The 6,496-nt window shown below is 36.9% G+C and overlaps 1 non-coding gene across 1 annotated transcript; it reads right to left on the bottom strand.

Annotated features, from left to right (window-relative positions):
* Window positions 1–4,383: 4,383 nt before the first annotated feature.
* Window positions 4,384–4,489, bottom strand: LOC124899066. Its single transcript, XR_007056205.1, has one exon. It is a non-coding gene; the product is annotated as a small nucleolar RNA R71 (small nucleolar RNA).
* Window positions 4,490–6,496: the final 2,007 nt, after the last annotated feature.

Here is a 6,496-nt window from a genome sequence, read left to right as displayed (position 1 = left end):
ATATACGAGTGATGGGTACGATTAGGGGTTTCACTCATACCCTTAGGTATAAGTTAGGGGGTGTGAGTTGTATAGAAACCAGTAGTTAAGGTCATGTCAAGGTTTGGTTATGAGTTGGGGTACCACTCATACCCTAGGATACGAATGGTAAAAGGGATAAATACCCTTGGATGTGGCTTTTTTTAGTTTAAAGTTAAGGGCAGTTTAGATATTTCCTACTCCCAAAACCTTATGTACTCATGTCATATAAACCTATATTTCCTTTCATAAAACTTATTAAAGTATTAAAACACATCAAATACTCTATCAAACACTCTCTTGAAGATTGGATGCTAGGTTTTCTTCATATGTTCTTCAAATGGATCAAAGGACAAGATTTCTTCTGTGAATCATCTTGTATAAGGCATGTACTCCTTATATCATTCTTATTTAAAACTAAAGGAAAGTGTATTGTGTTTTAAACATTGATTTATGAATCATGAATGGTGGTTTTCAAAATATATGTTGAGGGTCTGGATGAATATTATTTGGTATTAGTTTAAATCATGTTTTTACACTTTTTTGGTAATAGTTTGCATATGTGGTTATTGGTTGGTTATGGATTAACTAAATGGGTCTTGAGTAACCTTATATATGGTGTTTTATATATTTGTTTTTGTCTTGGTAAAGGTGCGCCCCCAATATGTTTGATAAAATGCCTCAAAAAGTGTTTTTACTCTGTTATTGGTTTTTCATTGAAACTCTTGCATGGTTTGGTTTGGTAATGGAACTCTAAACAATTTTGGATTATTTTTCAAGGTTTAAATGGTTTATATAATATAAATTCTTTAAATATTTGGCATGATTTAAAATGGTTTGGAATGATTTAAAGGGTAAAGGTTTTGGTGGCTATGGTTTGCCTATTTTGTAAACTGTGCGGGATACATGGAGATTCCTCAAGTGATGAATTAATGGAATTGGTTTAATTTTTTTAGAATGGTAAATGGCTAATTAGTTATTCTTTTGGGGAACATGGAAGTCTCCCAAGTGGTTTAATATGGTAAATAGAAGGGCACTTGAAAGTCCCTTAAACCTATAAATGGTTGGCTAAGGACGATACTTGTAGGTAAGGGTTGGTATGATGATACCAATATCAATGGATTTGGCTAATAAATGGATAATGGTTTGGTTATTTAGAAATTGGTTTTATTTAGGCATTAATGATGGGATGTCTAGCAAAGCCGTGGGAGGTAGAGGTCCCAGGGGGACCAAAACTGGAAACTCATATTTGTTGATATGAGGTTGGTCTTGGTGACCGTGTGAATGATGTCACACTTTATTTTGGGGATGTAGTCATACCATAAGATACTTTCCTGGTCAGGTGGCTACACGCACTAGGGCCTTTTCAGCAAAGGGAGCTGAACCTATATAGCCTGTGGGTGGTTTAGGACAGCAATGCTGCACAACCAAGGTAAAAGTTTTAAAGGTATGGTAAACCCGATCCCTTTTCCCGTCATGTATATATATATATATATATGGTTTTGAGCATATGGATGGTTTTACTTGGTTATTTATAATTGGTATTACTTTATCCTTATCTTGAGTACATGCTAGCGTTCACCCGTTAACCCGTCTACTGGCAACTCTATACCCACGATATGTAGGAATAGACCATTCTACTCCACTTGCTCAGTGATTTAATTAGGGTACATTCGATGTTGGATTAAAGTGGTTAGCTTCAATAGTTTGGAAGGCATCTATTTCATGTCATGGTTTACTTTACATAAATCTCAACTTTCATGGACTTTGGTTTTTGGCTATGGTTGGGGGCATGTCCCGACTAGGTACTCTTTGGTTTGTCTAGAGGATTTGTATGGAAAACTGTAGACTTAGGCATGGTATGGGTTATTTATGTTACTCATATGTATACTTCCATTGTCTTATTTTCATGGTATTGATTTATGGTTTCCACATTATTTAGGTTGGTTATTGGTTATTGTACTTGGTTGAGTTAGTCTCAGATATAGACTTATCCCAGATTCACCACATTGGTGAATACACTATCTTGTTATATGTTTGGACTTTATCTGATTCAATTATGCATTTGGTGGTTGGATTAAGAAATGAGGGTAGTTCCCAATCCTGGTTGTGCTTAGGATTGCCTATTACAACAAGGCCCTGGTTTGGATCATGTCAAGTTTGTATCAGAGCTTTAGGTTTTGGTTTCATGGGGTGTCCACAAAGCCATGTCAAGTAGAGTCTTATTTATGGGTGTGTCATGCACCACACTTATAATTAGGAGGCTACGAGGCATTTAGGAATATTACACTTTCTTGGTTATTCTTTTTTCGGGCTATAGAGTCTGAGGTCTTGAACTCTTCTCTGAATATTCTTTGGTTCACTCTTCAGATCATGTCTTTTCAATGATCTAGAGTTCATGAAAATTCATATGTCTGATAAGTGGTAATCCTACCACTCATTCGCACTTATTATGCATACATACTACTTTGTTTTATGTTTTAAAATAAGGCATTCTCAGGATATAACTGCACAAATATCCTCTTTTTGCAAATATAGAGATCAAAATATAGAAAGATATGGATTGGAGCTTAAAAATAATCCAAATGGAGCAAAAGAGTGCAATAGAAGACCTGTAGCTAGTGAACCTCAGGTAACGTGGTCACAGTTAGTCAAGATGATAATTAGAACACGATCTCAGTCAATAAGTGTGATCGCATTAGCCGCAATTATGGATAACCTCATGCAATCGCGGTCATATGGGAGTATGGACATGGGAATTTTTGTAATATATTCTAGACTAACCCAAGACCATACATATGAAAAAAGCCTTTCTCTTTAATAGATTGCTTACCTCATAACATAGTTTTGAATTCCAAGCTTGAAACTCTAATTGGGAAAGTATGTAATTAATTAGGAGGCTCAAATTTCTTAGTTTCTTTGTGAAGGATGAATGCTTGGGTTGACCCACATGGTATATTTCTCTTTACTTTCTTCCTGAGTAGCTAAGTAATTTAGTATTAGAGTTATGTTGAACTATAGTGTAATTGTGTTCGGGTATTGTTGTGTTTGCATGGATTTTAGTTTTCAGTATGGATTTCACCATTACTTGAGCTTATGTATTGGAATTTGATAGGTGAAAACTATAAATCTCCAAATGGGTTTGATGAGTGCAAGCTCCAAGATCTATAAACCCTTTGTCAGGCTCAAAAGAGAGATTAAGTAAATATTAGGTAACCCATAACATCCTCAAAAGAGGGTTATTGGGAGGCAAAGCAATGATGAATAGCTAAGCCTATGGTTTACTACCCTTTGCAATCTTAGAATAAGTGCTTAGAAAGTGTTAATTCATGTTAAGAGCATTATCTTAGAAATAGGGATGTTTGGTTGAGGGTTTGAGTGGTTATATAAACTACACACTTGTTAGGTTCTCAAAAGATCCAATGGGTGAAATCGTTGGGTCTTATTGAAAGACTTAACTCAATGATCTTCGTCCTAGCCAATTCATTAATTAACAACTAAATTCCACTATAAACCAACATTACCCCACATGCTTTACCTCTAAGGATACATAATCCCAAGATCTCTCCACCCCTTGAATTCAAACCAAAGATAGCATTTACTGTATATTTGTTGAAGGTTGTGTGAAAAGTTTTCAAACAATTCCCTCATTTAATTATACATGTCATTTTTATTAATATTTTGGGTAACCTTATAGTAATTTGAGTACCCCTAGGTTTGAAGTCTATAGCATTCACTCCTTGAGATTCGACCCCAATTTACATTGGGTTAATTGACAATGACCGCCTCACCCCTCAATCATGGGAGTGAATTGAGAATTATCAAAATGGAGCTATTGTCGGGGAGCGAAGTGTAGATTTCACTTGTATGGTGTTAATCTTACTTGGGAGCATCCGATGTCATCCTTTATTTTCCTTGTTGGTTTTGAATCTTTTGTAGGTAATTATAGAATACACGGAATCATGAGTGAAGGCACTAATCATGTAGAACCATTTGACGATAATTGTGGTGAGAGCAGCTTAAATGATGGGGGTCATGCGTGTGAAAACTGTATCCCACCTCGTCATGGGAGAGGGACGTTTGATGTGACTAGTATCATGCTTCATGTGTTACAAATAATAGGGTTATACGGGGGTCAATCACATGAGGACCCATATGTTCACTTAAGGAACTTTTTGGAGGTTTGTACATCATTCAGCATTCCACGTACCACTCAAGAGGATTTTTGGCTCTGTCTATTCCCATTCTCACTAACGAGAGAAGCATTGTTATGGTTCCGCTCACTCCCTATGACTTTAATTACTTCATGGAGTGAACTCACAAAGAGTATCTTAGACTAATACTCCTCTCCCTCCAAGGTCTATGAACTAAGAGATGAAATTGTTAATTTTAGACAAAGGAACGGGGAGTCAATTCATGAAGTATGGGAGAGATTTCATAGGAAGCTTTACAAATGCCCAAACCATGAGATTCTGGGGAAAACACTTCTCCAAATATTCTATCGTTCTCTATATCCTTTAAACCAAATGGTGGGAAACAATGCGGGAGAAGGGTCTTTCTTAAACTTGCATTTCAATACGGCTACAAAAATGTTGAGAGAGGTAACTAATCAAAATCGGAAATTGCATACCCGAGATTCCATCATTTCCAATAGTTTTTCACCCAAGCCCATGGTTAGCAAAGAACAATAAAAGCGGGGCGACGAGCAAGAGAAAAACTTGGAAAAGATCTTGACTTAACTTGAGCTCCTAACCAAGTATGTCATAGGTGATCAACCAAAATCCCATGGCGAGGATGAAGGCATTAGGAGGATGGGAGAAGAAATTTAGTATTTTACAAATCCCTCGATGAATTCTCACCCGACCTATCATAAGTAAGGTGGGAATCAACATTGGATGAATTGTATTGGTAGTCGAGATTGGAGAGACAGAGGGAGCATGAAGATCGCTATTTTGTGGCTCACCATTATTAGACTACTAGCAAGGATTCAAGCTCCATTGACATCGACAGATGTGGAACGGAGGATATCCTTGTAAGAATTTTGAATAGAGTTGAGAGAATGGACAAAATAGTCCATGAATTAAAAGAGGACTTCTTTTTACTCTCTCAAATTATGTTCCCTCATTCATCCTCTATCAATGAGTTGGAGACCCAAATAGGACAAGTCTTCACATGGCTAAATGTTACATCCAAGGGGATCTCCATTAGTGACACAATAGTCGACCCCAAAAGCGATGATCAAGTTTTGGAAAATCGTGCAGGAGGTGAAAAAGCAAAGGAGGAGCTCTTGAAAGAAGACTTGGGAAAAAAATGCCCTGAACTAAGTCAAAGGAGAAGTTACCCCAAAGCTTAGTTGACAAAGAGAAGAAAGAGGTGGAAAGACTTGTTGAATGGTTAATTGATGGAATAGAGTTCGATAAGTGAGGACTTGCGGACCCTTCTTGATGAAGTAATGAAAACCAATATCGTGCTACGACTATAACTAAGGCACTGTGTAGGAGGCAACCCATAATTGCCACATGGATGGCTCATATCATTTTTATCATCTTTTTTGTAGTTTCCACTTAAACAACTCATGCATGTTCTGACACTATAGAGTGTTTAGGATAATTAGGAAATTTGAACAAGGGAAAATAGAGGAACATACCTACCCTTAGTTACCGCGATCGCGGTCACTAAATGCGATCGTAGTAGCTTGTATATTCGCAATCGCGGTCGACCAACCGCGATCGCGACTCCCATGGTTAATTGATACACTGACTCCCCCCCCTAAATTTTCTCTCACTCTTGTTAAAGTTTTTGCATTCAGGCAAGATCACGAGAAGAATGTGATGATGCCAAAATCAGGAATGATTGCGATCGTTGATTGGGTTTTAGAGAGCACCTTTATCTCTTTGTTATCCTTGATTATTAATGCAGTAGGGACACTACTACCTGTTTAATTGGGTGTGTTCCATGATTCATTGATTCCCTATTCATTTGATTTGGGCCTGTATTATTGATATGCATGTATACTCTTCTGCTCTTTTAGATGATCCTTAGTTTTATTTGGGTTGTAATATTCAGACACTTTAGCGGTGCCTACACTTGACTGAATTAAGTAATTTGTTCTTGAGTCGTTATTTTATTTCAATTTTACTGGTCAAGTCATGATTGGGTTTTTAACTAAGGATGCAAGGGAAGTCTAAGTACCCGTGGCATCAATAATTGGGATTCGCATTTACACCCTTTGGTGAAGCCTTAGCAACCACATAGAGGTTCATCAACACTATACTTTGCAATGTAAGACAATAGCTTGGTTTGTTACCATAATTAACAAATTATGCATGGTTCGGGTACGAAAGCAAACAACTCTCTCCGTCCAAAAAATTTTGCAAAAAAACCAAAGGCATGTACGTGAGCAACTTTATAAAAATATTCTCCCTCTTTTTATATCTCTTTAAGTTTACTATGGAAAAGTACAGAATATTCTATCCTT

Source organism: Capsicum annuum, chromosome 5, assembly GCF_002878395.1.
Source record: "Capsicum annuum cultivar UCD-10X-F1 chromosome 5, UCD10Xv1.1, whole genome shotgun sequence".
In the NCBI taxonomy this organism is placed as follows: domain Eukaryota; kingdom Viridiplantae; phylum Streptophyta; class Magnoliopsida; order Solanales; family Solanaceae; genus Capsicum; species Capsicum annuum.
This window is presented reverse-complemented; position numbering and strand designations above follow the sequence as displayed.